The sequence below is a fragment of the Camelus ferus genome, chromosome 32, assembly GCF_009834535.1.
Source record: "Camelus ferus isolate YT-003-E chromosome 32, BCGSAC_Cfer_1.0, whole genome shotgun sequence".
Taxonomy (NCBI): Eukaryota; Metazoa; Chordata; class Mammalia; order Artiodactyla; family Camelidae; genus Camelus; species Camelus ferus.
In genome coordinates, this window is record NC_045727.1 from 18,815,933 (window position 1) to 18,831,228 (window position 15,296).

Genomic DNA, 15,296 nt, shown 5'->3' on the forward strand with positions numbered 1-15,296 from the left:
AAGGGTCCAGCACAGGGACTGGCACACGGCAGGAGCTCAAGGACATGAAGTCCCTGTCCCGGGAGGCTCCGGCTCCCTCGTCCCTTGCCTCACCCACTCCCAGCAAAGCACAGCCTAGGAACCCACCCTCTCAGACTCAGCCCTTCTCAGAGTGTGATGCTCCCCAGCTCCAGACCAGGAGGATGGAGGCCTCAAACCCTAGGACCCCCTTCTGCCTAGCCCAGCCCCTCTCCTGGAGGACAGTCAGAGCCACAGAGACCCACCCGGAGAGGAGTCTGCGGCCTCAGAAATCACCCAATCTATGTTCTGTTCTCCACCTGCCACTTTCTGGTGGGGCAGCCTGGAGCAAACCACTTCTCTCTGGGCCTCAGTTTCCTCATCTGTAAAATGGGGGAAATAATTACTGCCACCTGGGAGTGGTGAACCCATATTTGCTTTATAATTACTGGTTGGACATTCATGCTTTAAATTAAAAAAAAAAAATGGTAGCTCCCGCACCAAAGGGCTGTTGTGAGGACTGAATGATAACGGCAGAGACTTGACTGAATTGATGATTCAAGTTTCAGGGCAGCGCTCGGTGCGGAGTAAGTGTTCAATAAATGGCAGCTGCCTTTTCATTGTTAACCTTCCCTCAGTTTATAGCTGGGGAGACGCGGCCCAGAGAGGGCAGGGCGGAGCAGGCGTTGGGACCCAGACATCCCGGCTCCAAGGCCAAGGCTCATGACTTTGCCCGGAGACCTCACTTCCTGAAAGCATTTTCTCCCCTCCTCATTTCCATCTCTCTTCCATTCCTGCCCCATTTCCCAGCTGGGAGACTGAGGCCCGGAGGGGACAGGACACCCACCTACCTATACGCACACACCCCTGTGGCCTCACTCCCCTGTGCAAAAGTCCTGAGGTTACCAAGTCAGGGAAGAGAGCAGACACCTGTGGAAGGAACGGGAAGGGCAGGAGCGGGAAGGGCAGGAGCGGGGGAAGGGCGCCCCAGGCAGCAGAAAACCAGTTTGAGATCCTCTCTCTGCCCCAGCCCGCCTCACCACCAGCCTATGCCAACAGTAGGCTGCTGTCTCTGGCTAACTGCTTAGAATTATGACTGAGGGGGGCTAGGGTATAGCTCAGTGGTAGAGCGCACGCCCGAGCATGCATGAGGCTCTGGGTTCAATCCCCAGGATCTCTGTCAATAAATAAATAAGTAAACAAACCTCCCCCTTCTCCCCCCCAAAAAATTATGGCTGAGACTAAGCCTGAAAGCTCACATTAGCAGTGAACACCCCACTGGTAAATGTCACACAGCACCTCCTATCTGCTTTAATCCAAATAGGAACTCTAGAACTTACCTAGATATTACTGCACCCGTTCTCAGAGGAATAAACATCCAGGGAGGATGGAGGTGAGGGGCTGACAGTTATCCAACACTGAGCATGCGCTAAGGATGCTCCTGTTTCCCTCTCCTGTGAGGTAGGCTGTGCTGCCATCTCCATTTCACAGATGAGCAAACTGAGGTTCGGAGAGACCAAGCGACCCAGCTGAGGTCACAACTCAACAGGAAGGGAAGGTGGCCAGGATTCCAACCACCTGCTTTTAAACCCGTGTGAGTTCATCGCTTCAGGGTCTACGAAGCCCTCTCCCTGGGGCCCCCCTTCTAAATGCCGCACCCACACCCTGAGCTCACAGAGCAGGGCAGCGCAGACTGGGGGTCTGAATCGCGGCTTTGCCACTTAGAGCTGTGTGACCCCAGGTGGATCGCTTCACCAATCTGAGCTTCAGTCTCCTCATTCCTGAAAGGGAGCGAATCACAGCACCTGCTGCTGGGTTGCTCGGTCATTGTGGGCGTCAGAGCCCCATAAAGGGCAGCCCCAAGCGATGGGGACTCGGACACAAGCTCCAGGAGGGCAGGGACCTCTTCCGCTCCATTCACCATTGAGTCCCCGGTGCCGAGAACAGGGCCTGGCACAAAGTAGCTGTTAAAGATACACTTGCTGAATGCATAAATGAAGAAATGAACAAACAAATGAATGAACTCATGGATACAAACTAAAGGAATCCAAGACAGTTAAGTCATTCTCCTTGGGTTCAGATCACTGAAGCCGAACCTCCACCCAACTAACTTGCTAGCTAATTTCCTCCCTCCCATCCTTTAACAGATAATTTACTGAACACCTACTGCTTGCTGGGCTCTCTGACCTGTGAGGTTCAATGCCCCCTGTGAGGGAGACAGCTATGGGTCCATTTTGCAGATGAGGAAAGTGAGGCTCGGAGAGGCAAGACACTAGCCCAAGCCCAAGTCTGACCTGGAGCAGGTGGGTTCTCCTGATGCCCCTGCCTTGTTGCCAGCTGTTCAACCACTCCTTCCTTCCTGCATCCATTCGCTCCATCCACAGGTTTTCCTGAGCCCCTCCTCTCTGCCAAGGGGCACAGGGACAGGAATGAACCCAGCCAACAGGTCCCTACCTGAGGCTGGCTGGCCCCTTGCCCACTGGGGTCTCCCCATACACACTCTTGAGGAGCTGTCCCAGAAGATGGTCAGCCCTCCGGGTCAGCCGGGAGGAGGCCAGGCCACTCCACCCTCAGGGAAAAACAGACGTCCACTGAGACTGAGAAGCCCTTTGTGCAGTGGGCAGGCAGGGTGGGGGCAGGAGGGGCAGCCATTACTCACCACCCAAAGAAAAATAAGCACTCCCTTTTGGTCAATGGCCCTCCTGTCTGCCCCCAACGCCCCCACCTCCTTCTGTGGCCTTTCCCACCCTCTGACCTCATCTGCAGCGGACCTGTGAGCGTTTCTGGGGGGCCTCCCATGCCCCCAGCATGGTGTCTGTAACCGTCCCTCACCGATAATGAAGCATGCTCAGAGAAGTGCAGTGGCCTGCTTGGGGTCACACAGCCAGCAGCGGGCAGGGCTCGGGGCAGAAAGGGGAAGCCAATGACCAGGAAGGGGCTCAGAGGCGGGAAAGAAGTCAGAGTCACAGTGAAAATGAGGGCATGGCCTCCCTTCCTCATTCCTGATCGGCCAGGGTGACAGCTCACGGGACCCAAGGGCACCCAAGGCAGGGGGAGTCCAGGCTGGGGCAGGAGTGGCAGCCAGAATAACCCGAATCCCCACCTCAACTGGCAGTGCTCTCAAGTCCAGTAAACCCCGAGCGGCAGCCCCAGGAACAGAGAGGTTAAGCCCACCTCATGAAGTCACACAGCAGGGAGTGGCCAAGCTGGGATGTGAATGGAAGTGGGTCAGACTCCAAGAGGGGAGAGTCTTAGGGGCTTTCCAGGAAGGAGGTTGAGCCAGCCACTGGGCTTTTCAGGGTCCAGTGACTCTGGATCTGGCTTCCAGGTCTAGCACTTCCATAAGCCAGTGGGACGTCCTTAGGCAAACCACTTCTCTCTCTGAGCCTCAGTTTACTCATCTGTCAAATGGGATTCAACATTCCTCCCCTTGCCCACCTCCAGCGGGGGTGATGCTGTGACACCAACAAGGTGAACAGACACCCGTTACATTCCGAGCAGTCAGTGTTGCTCTGGAGACTGTCCACAGTCACCCCACGAAGCCAATGCTATCATTATCCCATTTTACAGATGAGGAAACCGAGGCCCAAGGAGTGAGGGAATTTACTGACAGCTGGGATTGGAACCAGGTAGGCAGGCTCTGGCCCTGTTTTTCAGCATTAAATCAGGAAAGTAGGAAACTTGGATGGCTTCTGGCGCTCAGTCAACGCCTGTAAATATTTCACAGCTTAAAAGGCAACGTCCCTTGTCTGAATGCAAGTCTGGCTTTGCCCCTGCTACCTCCTGCCCGCCCGCCTGGCTCAGAGGGGCTCTTGGAGGGTGCCCCAGGATGACCTGGAGGAAATCACGCCCTGGAACAGGCCAGGGACAGGATGAGGAAGAAGATGAGCTCAGGGCTCCATCCGTGTGCTTGGACTGTCTTTCCAAAGAGAGAACTGAGAACCTGATCTGACAGATGAGGAAACTGAGGTTCAGAGAGACGAGGTGGCCTGCCCAAGCTCCCCTGGGGAGGAGGAAGCAGGTCTAGGATTTAAGCCCAGGCCTGTCAGAGCAATTCAGATTTTTATCTCTAAACTGCAGACTATCTTCCCATGACCTTGAGTCTAGACAAGCGGGGACAGGCCACTGTGGCAGTTAAGGGCATGGATTTTAGAATCAGATAAATGGAGTTCAGATCCCTGTCAGGCCCTTCCCAGCGGAGGGACCCTGGGCAAGTGACTGCACCACCCTGACCCTCAGTTCCTCCCTCTCAAAAATGGGCACAATCATAACTTTGCATCTAAATGTCCTGAGTGTTTGGCTCAGTGCCTGGCGGAGTAAGTGCTCAATAAATGCTCACTACCATCGTAATGACCACTAATGCAGCCCAGGCTTGGCTGAAGCCAGATGAAATGTTGCATCGAGAGTTCAGAGAGGCAGCTGCAGGGCCCAGGACCGCAAGTATCTTGAGAGAGCTGAATTAATCTTTAACAGGTGAATTCCATCCCAACTTGACGATGTGGAGAATTCCAGAGGGCCCGCTGGCATGAAATGTTCCCTTGGCTCCCCAGATCTTGTGTGTGACAAGAAGAGGACCTGGTCTCCAGGTCCCCGTGAATTGGGGAGGAGCCTAGAGTGGCTTTCCCAGAGTTGAATGGGAGAGGTGGAGGCAGACAGCAGGTTGGGGACCTGTGAGGGGTAGAGCTGGCCCCTCCACATGGCCCCCTCCCTCCTAGGAGCACATGAAGGACCTCAAAGGACTGGCCCTCTGCAAACCACGTGTTCAGTCACTCAACAGTGCAACAGGGATTCACTGAGCACCATGTGCCGGGTGCAGTGAGGTCAAGGCTTGCACATTTCTCTTCCTCCCACATCTTCTAGCCGCCTCTCTTTGGTACCTGGGGCCTCAAACCTCTCTCCTGGATGACTTCCCCAGCCTGGGGACCCGCCTCCCTGCCTGGCCCCCACTCTGCAGACCTTTCCAGACCACACATCCGCATGTCCCTCCCAGCCCAGACTTTTAAGGCTTCGGGGTCTGCCCCAGCCCCTGCCTGTCTGATCCCTTGTCCTTCCTGTTCACGTCACACACTCCAAACAGGACAATTTCTCAGCTCTACAAACCTGAGTTTTACCACCTGGTGATGAGTAGAAGTCAGGCCTCTACCTGAATGCCCTTTCCCTGACATCTGCATTTATTCCTCAAGGTAAAGCTGAAACATCACCTTGATCAAGCCTTCCCTGATCCTGTCCCAGTCCCACCGACAGCACATTCTCCTGGCCCTCATTCATCGACAGCACACACTTCCGAGCATCTACCATACATGCTCCCTTGCTGGGTGCCCACAGGTTGGGCATGGGTGTTGCCTGCTTGGAGGCCACAGTTGGCATGAGGGGCAACCCAGGGTGGAGGGGGCAGCTGGGGTTGGGGGATAGGCAGCCCTTCCTCCCATCTCGCTGCCTTTCTTGGACCACCCAGTTCACGCCCACCTCAGGCCAGAGCTAAGCTGGGATCCAAGGTGCCTCAGTGCCCAGCCCAGGGCTGGTACACGGCAGCTTTCCAGGAGGGTCTGATGGACAAAAGAGGAAATGGCTGAGGCCCAGCTCACACCTGATGATGTGAGAGGGGTGTCCACAGCATCTGGTCTGGATTTAGCTTGGGGAATCCCAAGCATCTTCACTGGAGCTCTCTCTCCCTCTCTCCCTCTCTCCCTCTCACCCTTTTCCCTCAGGTGCCCATTCCCTAAACCTGGAAATACTCCATTTCAAAATGACTCCACCCTGCTTTCACAAATGTGAACTGGATAGGCCCATGACCACCATTTGTCATTTGTCTTGGGAGCCCCTCCTCCCTCCAATTTACCAATAAATGTGGGAAAGTAGGGTCCCTAGCCTTTCTGGTTATTCAAACTGAAGGATCAAGAGAAATGTGGAAATGGTCAATTACCTTTTTTCACCCCTTCCACTAAGAAGGTGTTTGGGGCAACAACCACCAGAAGAAGCATCAGATGGTCCAAGCCCCAGGGGTCACCCTCAGCCTGCCTCCATTTTACAGATGAACAGCCCAAGGTCACAACACAGTGTGGTAGCAGAGTGGGGGTTAAGGCCCATGCAGATCCCACTTTTAACCCCGCAGATGACCCAGGCCTGACCCTCCTCCCTCACCTCTCTAAAGAGGCCACCTCTTCACCAAGTTAACCCCCCCCCCACCTCCCCACCATCCTCGCCCCAGAGATACAGTGGCAAAGCTTAAACCCTCCAGCGGGTCTTAGCATCCCAGATCAAGGCTCACACATGACATCACAGCCCCAACCCCTATCCCCAGTAGAAGCCTTCGTTCCAGGCACTCAGCAGCCGGAAGCCCACCCCCTCCTTGGTAACTTCCAGGGCACCCCCTGGGCAAGAGGTAGGGACGGCTTTGGAGCTGCACAGCCCTGGGTTTAAATTCCACTTGGCTATATCCCCGACCTTAGCTTCAGTTTCCTCGTGGGCAAAATGAGGAGGAAAGATGGAGAAAACCCCTGGGGCTGGACCAGGTCGGGGTGGTGGTAGCTCAATCAGGATGTCTGTGGTTGGGATCGCCAGGCACGTGGGGAGGGTGGGAGGGCGCCGCCTGTCCTCGGAGACCTCCCGGGAGTCTCCAGGGCAGAGCCAGAGGGGAGGTTAACGATTTTCCTGCCCAAGAGCCATCTCTCTGGGACTCAGTAACCAAGAAGTGGCCTTTGGAAGCTCCAGACTCCCAATTCCCTCCCCGGGGCAGAGGGCAAACCTCAGGCCCCCAGAAAAGGAGGTGACCCCGAGGTGGGCTGCAGGGCCTCCTGAGTTTGGTTCCTGGGCCTGGGTCGTGCGGGACCCGGGACCTCCCTCTCCCAGACTTGCATCCCCAGAGCCCACGTGGGCACCCATTTCGCAGATAATAAAACGGAAGCCCAGAGAGGTGGTGCCGGGCCCAAGGGTCGCTCGCGGGATCCCGCGCCCCAGGCGGCACCCCCGAGCCTCCTGGATGTCCCCGGTGGGGCGCGGGGACCCTCGGCTGGGCCGTCCCTCCCGGGGTCCCCACCCCGAAGGCCCAGGCCCCACTCACCTCCGGGAGGGCTCGGAGCCGGCGGCCGGGAGCGCGGCGCTTCCTGAATCCCGGCGGCCGGCCCCGCGCCCGCCTGCCCGCCGCGTCCCTCCTCCCCGGGCTCGGGTTCCACCGCCGCGCGCCGCCCCCGGGCCGCACCCCGCCCACCCGGCCCGGGCGCCGGGGCTGGAGCCGAGCCCACCCCACGCCCGCGGCCCGCGGCCCCTGCGGGGGGCGGGGGGGGGCGGGGGCGGGGCTTCCGCGTCCTCACCTGGAAAAGGGACTTCATCTTCCCGGGTAGAGGGGCAGGCGCTTCGTGGAAGGATCCCCGAGATCACGGGCTCCCGGCTCGCCAGGCGACTTCCTCATCTGAGAATGGGCACCTGGCTGACTCCTCCACGCCTTCGCTCGTTCCTTCATCCAGCAGACAATTCAGACAGGTGTGTGCTAGCTCCACGTCCAGTAGGGGAGGCATCTGAGTTACACACAGTTGCTGGTCCAGACCAACTCCATGTGAGTTCCTTTTAAGGTCACCTCCTTACCCAGCGCCTAGCAGGGAGCCTGATTAGGTGATCATCCCCAGCTGTCTCACCTGCCACCCAAGACACTTGATTACCTCCATGGGATGGGCACCTCACTTCTGCGGGGAGTGGTTGGAAGCCTGGGGCCAGACCTCCTGAGCCCAGGCCCTGGCTCTATGACTCACCAGCTGAGCAGTCAGTCCCTTCTCTGTGCCTCAGTGCCTCCCTTCACCTCACACGGTGAAGATGCTGAGGGCATCAGGTCTGTGCAGAGCCCAAAGAACATTCTTAGGCCCTCTTAAAATCAGTTAGTTGCTTTTACTAAACTGAGCTGACTCCCCCATTGGGAAGTCAGTGGGGGTAGGCCTTTCCTTCTCAGATTGCAAGTAGAAATAGCTCCCGTAGGGTGCTGGTTCAGCAGCTAGGAAGTGGAATTTTGGAACTGTTGGAGATAGATAAACTTAATGGAAATGATGTGTTCAAATCACCAGTGTGAAATATTTATGAAAAAATGAACCCTGAAAATGAACTCACTGAGCATGGGGGTGGAGAAGGGAGTCAAGTAAACCTTCTTCCCAAGGGTTGTCAGGGAGGGACTGCTGTGCCCATTTTACAGATGGGAAACTGAGGCTCGGAGAGGAGTATAGACTCCCCAAAGCTCCCTCCTTAAAGGGGTGAGGAAGAGAAACATTCCCCTTTGGGTTTCCAGGGTCTTCAACAGTGCAGACAGGCAGTTGTCCGGCCGAGAAGAAGGTAAACAGAGGGCCCCTCATCCCTCCCTAGTGGAAAGTCCGTCTGTTGGGGGCCTTCTGGGCTGGGGCTGGGCCAGGCTAGGAAGCTGAGGAGTCATGGGCATAACTAGCTGGGGCCCATTTCTGCAGAAAGGCCCTTCTCAGATGAAAAGAAAATGATGGGGCTAATTCAGGTCACCAGGAGGCTGACAGAGGGGACGGGGAGAGATGGAGTCAAGGATGGTGTTTGCTCTTCTCCAAAGTGAGGGGGACGAGGCATGAGCCCTCAGCATCAGTGTTGCAAACCCAACTCCCTCCTGTCCCCCATTTCACAGATTGGGAAACTGAGGCCCTCCTGTTAGGAAGTGCCTTATCTCGGGCCAGGAGGCTGGACCTTGGCCTCTGTGCCAGATACCTGTGTTCAAACTCTGTTTAGCCACAGATTAGGTGGGAGCTGTGAGCAAGAGCCTCTCCCTCTCAGCACCTCAGTCTTCCCATCTGAAAAATGGGTATCAGTTTCCATGAGTCAAGGAACTTGTCTGTCTTGTTTGCAGCTGCAGAACCAGCCCCTGGCATGGAGGAGGTACTTTTAAAATACTGGTCGATTGAACTGGAGGGAGTTGGGGAACAGAGTTAGAGTTTGATGGGTACAAAGTTTCAGTTTTGCAAGATGAAAAGAGTTCTGGAGATGGGTGGTGGTGACGGTTGGAGAGCAATGTGAATGTAGTTTAATGCCACTGAGCTGGCCACTTACAAGTGGCTTAAGATGGCAAATTGCGTTCGGTGTATTTTACCACAATAAAAGACAAATTGGGGGGCGGGGAATACTGGTTGATCAAAAGCAGGTCTGTCTTGCAGGGAAGGGGTGAGTAGGAAGACAAAGTGAGGGGCTCGGGGCACCCAGCAAAGACTCGCTGGTTTGACTAAATATGAACAAGGGCCACCTCAAGGATGTGACTGCCATTATTTGACTGTTTTTGTCGCTGGTGAAACACTCCAGCCTCTGGAAGGGCCAGACACTCTTGATGGAAAGAACTTTTCCTCTCAGGGGAGGAAAAAATGTTACCACGGGTGGGGAGTCCTGCAAAGGCTACAGGCGGGCACAGTGCCCTGCCCCACGTGGGTACCAGGGTCCCCGAAGGGGGAAGGGGGCTCAGCCACTTCCACTAAGGGAGGTTCCTGGGTGACACTGAGGGTCTGCACTTAGCAAGCACCTATTGTATACCAGAATCAGTGCCAGGCACTGGAGAGAGATTGGTGAGCCAGAAGGGTCCACATCTCAGGGACTTTACACTGGGTGCATCTGTCCCCATCACCCGGGCACCTAATTATAAAAATAAGGCATGTGCCCCTCACTTTACAGTTGGCATAGCCCTGATGTTGCCAATTCATCTCCTGACAGCCAGGAAAGGGAGAGATTCTTATGCCATTTTCTGTAAAAGGAGACAGAGAGGCCACGTGCCTGAGATCCTAAAGCTGGCAGGATTTGAACCCAAACCCAGCCGGCTGTGTAGCTGCAGCACAGTCAGAAAGGATATGGTCTCAAAAAGACAGATCATAACGTGTTAGCAAGGACGTGGAGAAGACGGGCACTCAGACACTGCTCGTGGGAATGGCAAATGGGACAGCCATTGTGGGGAAGGTTGGCAGTTCCCCAAAAAGTTAAATATAGATTTACCATATGACCCAGCAATTCCACTCCTAAGGATACAGCCAAGAGAAATGAAAACATATGAATACAAAAAAAAAAACTTGTATATAAATGTTCACAGCAGCATTACTCATAACAGCCCAAAGTGGAAACAACTCAAATGATGAACGGATAAATAAAATGTGGTACATCGAAGAAATATGCGGAACATCTATACCGAGGAACACTACTCGACAATAAAAGAATGAAGTGCTGACTCGGCTACAACCCGGGGAAGCCTTGACAACATGATGCTGAGTGAAAGCAAGCAGACATCGAAGGCCACATACTGTATGATCCTATGTATGTGAAACGTCCAGGAGATGCAAACCGAGAGACAGAAAGTACACTCGTGGTTGCAAGGGGCTGGGGAGAGAGGAAGCTTGAAGCATCATCCTTTTAGGATGATGAAGACATTCTAGAATTGTCGGTGGTAATAATTCCATCTATCTGTGAATATGCTAAAAACCACTGAGGGCAGGGTGTAGCTCAGTGGTAGAGTGCATGCTTAGCATGCACAAGGTCCTGGGTTCAATCCCCAGTCCCTCCATCAAAAGACAAAATATAATTTAAAATATAATAAAATTTTAAAAGCCATTGAATCGTACGCTTTGAATGAGTGAACTGCATGGTTTGTGAATTGTATTTCAATAGAGCTGTTACAAAAGATTAAAAAAGAAGGTGGTCTTTGGAGTCCAAAGGATCTCAGGGTGGCTCTACCACATTTCTAAGCTGTGTGACCTCAGGCAGGTGACCCTGCTTCTCTGAGCTTCACTTCTTCATCTATAAAATGGGGGTGGTAACTGCCCCTACCTCACGTGGTTGAGAAGATTAAACACGATCGGGCTCGAGAGGGACTGGGCAGTGCCGGACACAGTAACTGCTCAGTAAATAGTCCCATGAGGTCACCGTGCCTCCCCCACCAAGATGGACTCAAACCCCCGTCTGAGCACTCTCATGTTTACCCAGTCGGCTCCCTGATGCCAGCTCCCATCTTCCTTCCCAGGAATCTTGTAAGGTTGGCATTAGCGCCTCCATTTTACAGAGAACTACTGAGCCCAGCACCCCTGGCACGGCTCTCTCCCCCACTCTCAGGCAGAAACTTCTTTCCTCTCCCTCCCCACGCCCCATGCCTTTCTGCCTCTGCCCTCTCCCCTCTTTCTCCTCCATGGGCGCCCCCTTGGTCCAGTTGGTGACCTCACAGCTCCAGAATTCGGCTTCAGCCAAGAGTTGGTGTCCAGGTTCCTGGGGGCCTGGAGTGCTCCTCAGAGTTAAGGATGCAGCCAAAACCACCACGTGGGGCTGGATGCCTGCAGACCTGGGCCATCTCATCCCCTCCTCCCCACAACCCTCAGAGGGGTGGGCCTTCTCCAGATCCTTTTCAAAGACGGACAAACTGAGGCTCTGCACAGGGAAAGCCTGAGGTACCTGCCAGTGATGCGGTCAAGATTTGAACCCAGGACCATATGAATTCAAATGGCACTTCCCCGGCGCATCTAGCAGCCACCTGGCCCTACCCTGTGTGCCTTAGTCCCCTCACCTCTGACATGGGAGCCCTGCACCCACCTGGATGAGATCAGAGTGTATGGGGTTGGGAGGTGAGAAATTCTGCTTGGCCTTTCTCCTGCGAGAGCCACATACAGGCTCAAGTCATGATGGGAAGAAACAATTGAGGGAAGAGGTCAGGGGCGGGCAGGGGGGAGGACCAGGGGTGGCAGGTGTGCATTTATGCAGTACCTGCTGTGTACTGGTCTGCCTCACACATCCCTCCCAGCTACAGGAGAGGAAGCACACTCAGAGAGGTCAAGGAATCTGCCCAACGTCACATAGCTGGGAGGGTGAAGGCTGATGGTCTTCCTCTGGGAGCCTGTCCCGGTGGACAGCAGGCCCCTCAGGAGATCACCCCGCCACCCCACATTTACCTAGAAGCCCTGGCGACAGGAGACAATCAGCTGGTTTGTCCACCTCTGTCCCACAAAGAGCTGGCTTCCTCCCAGAGACTGGAGGCCCCGCCCTGCCAGCGACCTTCAATGAGGCTCTTCTGGAATTCTCCCTGTGGCAGAAACCTGAGGCCAGGTGGGGAGGAAGCCCTTCCCCTCAGATGACCGTTGCCATGGGCACAGCCACTCTCAGCCCTCAGCCACTGGCTGTGATTCCTGTCGGCCCGGCAGCAGGCCTGGTGGCCAGTGGGTGTGGCCGAGCCACAGCTGGCCACGGGCACTGCAAAGTTAGCCTTCATCTGGAGCTGTGGTCTAGAGCAGCCAGTGGGGACGGAGGGGGATCCCTTGGTGCCAGTAGGGGCCAAGTAATTCCCGGCTTCCTGGGTGGGCTACTGGGGGTCTGTGAAGGCTCCTGGAGTGATGACTGAAATTGTGAGGGGGGTGAATGAACACTTCCCTAAGAGGCCCATGACTTTCGCAGAGACCTGGGACCCCGCCCCCCAGCACGTAGGTGGTGAAGGCTCAATTTTCCCAGCCAGGAAGAGGCAGAGGTTGGGGCGAGGAAGGGGATGGCAGGGACCCATGGAGATCCTAGCTAACAGTTTTTTAAACTGTGAATTGGCTCTGTCAGCTGCCACTTAACAGAAGCTATGACCTTCTTTGCTCTAAAACAAAAACCAAACTCACCCTGGCCTCAGCATCGCTAGGTTTCATCCCTCACTGTCCTCGCCACTTGATTACCATGCTTTGGCCACTGTGGCCTCTCTCTCTCTCTGTCCTTAGAACATGCTGCTTTCTCTCCTGCCCAGGGCCTTTGCACCATCTGTAACCAGCCTCTTTTAATGGTCTGTTCTTTCTCCCTTTCAGATCTCAGCTCAAATGTCACCTCCTCAGAAGGGTTCTCTCTGCCCCACCCCCCATCTAGATCTCTTCCAGTGGACTGTGAGCCCCTTGGAAGGTGCAGCCTTATCTGTCTTGTCCCTGCAGGGTCCCCTGAGCAGAGCCCAGGACCTCGCACCTAATAAGTGCTCAGCAAAGAGGAGTTGAATGACTCATCTACCAGACAATCCTCCCCGGGCTTGACTGAGAGCTGATTAAGGATTGATCATCATCATACTGCCCTGTAGGTGCCAGGCCCTGTGCTAAGGCTTTGCACGTGTCGTTCCGTTAGGTGTCACAGGAGAAAATGATGTGGCCACTTCTGGGTGGAGTGTTGATTTCACTGGAATTATGAATACAAACCAGGGACTGGTTGCAATGACAGGTGTCCACTGTAGATGGACAGAGCTGGGAGGGACCTCTGAAATGTCCAATCTCCTGACTTTACAGATGTGGAAACTGAGGCCCAGCGGGGAGAAGACACGTGCCCAGAGTCACAGAGCAAGGAAGAACAGCCAAACTGCACGACATTTTCTGGGGTGTTACTGTCGACATGCACCCTACCATATCTGTGTAAGTGAACACGCTACGGTTTAACTGCATTAGGGGCTTGGTTGCCCCTCAGGACCCCCTAGCAGGTCATGGCATCATAATAAAGAAAAATATTAATAAAAGCCACTTATTGACCATCTTCTGGGTGAGGTATTTTACACATACTGTCTTATGTAATCCTGCAAGGCAGAGGTGTTCCTGTCTCATTTTACAGATGCAGAAACTGAGGCTCAGAGTGGTGAACTGCCTTCCCTGGATCACACAGCCACAACGTTACAGAACCTGGACTTGAACCCGAAAATTGTGAGGTGATCATGGTGATGCTGCTGCTGCTGCTGCTGCTGCTGCTGGTGGTGGTAGTAGCAGTAAAAGTAACAGGACATACCTTCGACCCAGCAGCTGACATGAGGTCAGAATCCCAAAGTGTCCACTTGAGAGGCTTGACTTTTCCAGTAGCACCCCAAACACATTAGGGGGGCAAGGCCCTCCCAATACACACACACACACACACACACACACCCCACCACCACACACACACTCACTTTCGGGAGGTGAGGACAGGTGGGGACTCCTAGCTTAGCAGCGTCCCCGCAGCGCCAACAGCGCCGCCTACTGAGACGCGCGGGACCTGGAGGAGGCCATTGCGCAGGCGCAGGAGCGGCGGGGCACGCAGCTCAGCCGCAGCACCGCGGTGCCAACAGCGCCACCTACCGGGAAGCGCGGGACCTGGAGGAGTCAGTGCGCAAGCGCACGCAGACCTAGTCTGGGACCGTGTGAACCTGAGAAATGGACCCTTTCCTCCTCCAGTCTCCAAAAGCCTCTGTAAATGATGATAACTGGGTCAACAGTGAACGATTACACAGCTAAGTGCCCACCTCGGTAGTTTCACTGACTCTCAGTGAGCAAGGAACTATTAGTAGCACCACTGTACGGAAGAGGAAAACAGGCTCAGAGAGGTGAAGTGATTTGTCCAAGGCCACTCAGCTGATAAACAGCAGAGCCTGGACTCCAGCACTTGATCACATTTTCATAATTCTGCATCACATACAAAAAAATCCATGCAGTTTTATTTAACACTTCCTAAGACAGCTTAGTATGCTTCAGACATTTCTGGTTGCTTTACAAATAGTAGCACTTAATTTAAGCCTCACAACCTATGAGATGGGCCTTAGCAAAACCCCGTGGTGAAGAAAAGGGAACAGGATTTTTTTTTTTAATTGAAGTATAGTCAGTTTACAGTGTGTCAATTTCTGGCGTACGGCATAATGTTTCAGTCATACATGTACATATATATTCATTTTCATATTCTTTTTCATTACAGGTAACTACAAGATATTGAATATAGTTCCTTGTGCTATACAGAAGAAACTTGTTTATCTATTATATATAGCAGTTAATATTTGCAAATCTCAAACTCCCAATTTATCCCTTCCCACCCTCTTTTCTCCTAGTAACCATAAGTTTGTTTTCTATGTCTGTGAGTCTGGGAAATCAGACTTTTTGATGGAGAAGTGAACTTCAATTCCTTGTCTGTAAGAGATGAATTATAAAGGATTTGAACTGTTGGTCAGGGAGATTTAATTGCATGTAGCAAGTAAGTAGAGTCAGCCCTTGTCAAACTTTTAGGCTCACTTGGGTTTCTGTGCACCATCAGGTTAACCTGAGTCACATTTGGTGGCTTCCCACAGTGGGAAAGTTCTGGCAGGAAGATGTGCTGGCATGTGGACTCAATCCCCAGGCCCAGAAGTGGACACAGCTGTGGGGAGATAGAGTCAGATGCAAAACCCCAGTGCCCCCTACTCTGGCAGGATCACTCTGGCTGTCTTCTTGCCCCACCTCGGGGGGTTCAATTTCTTCAACTGATAAATGGGGGCTCCTGATGCCCACATCTCAGGATGCTTGTGAAATGAGGTGTGTGAAGTACTTGTGCAGGGCCTGGTATACAGC

At 54.0% G+C, this 15,296-nt stretch overlaps 1 protein-coding gene and 1 long non-coding RNA gene across 2 annotated transcripts in view; one reads left to right on the forward strand and one right to left on the reverse strand.

Moving 5' to 3' along the window:
* The window catches only part of TRPV4 (transient receptor potential cation channel subfamily V member 4), a 34,960-nt gene extending 27,770 nt beyond the window's left edge, over positions 1–7,190 (reverse strand). Inside the window, 1 exon segment of the mRNA XM_032471396.1 lies at positions 7,058–7,190. The gene's annotated coding sequence lies outside the window, so the exon portion shown is untranslated.
* A 122-nt stretch (positions 7,191–7,312) lies between these two features.
* Positions 7,313–13,660, forward strand: LOC116660891. The gene is made up of 3 exons (XR_004316530.1): positions 7,313–7,476; positions 13,248–13,370; positions 13,564–13,660. It is a non-coding gene; the product is annotated as an uncharacterized LOC116660891 (long non-coding RNA).
* Positions 13,661–15,296: the final 1,636 nt, after the last annotated feature.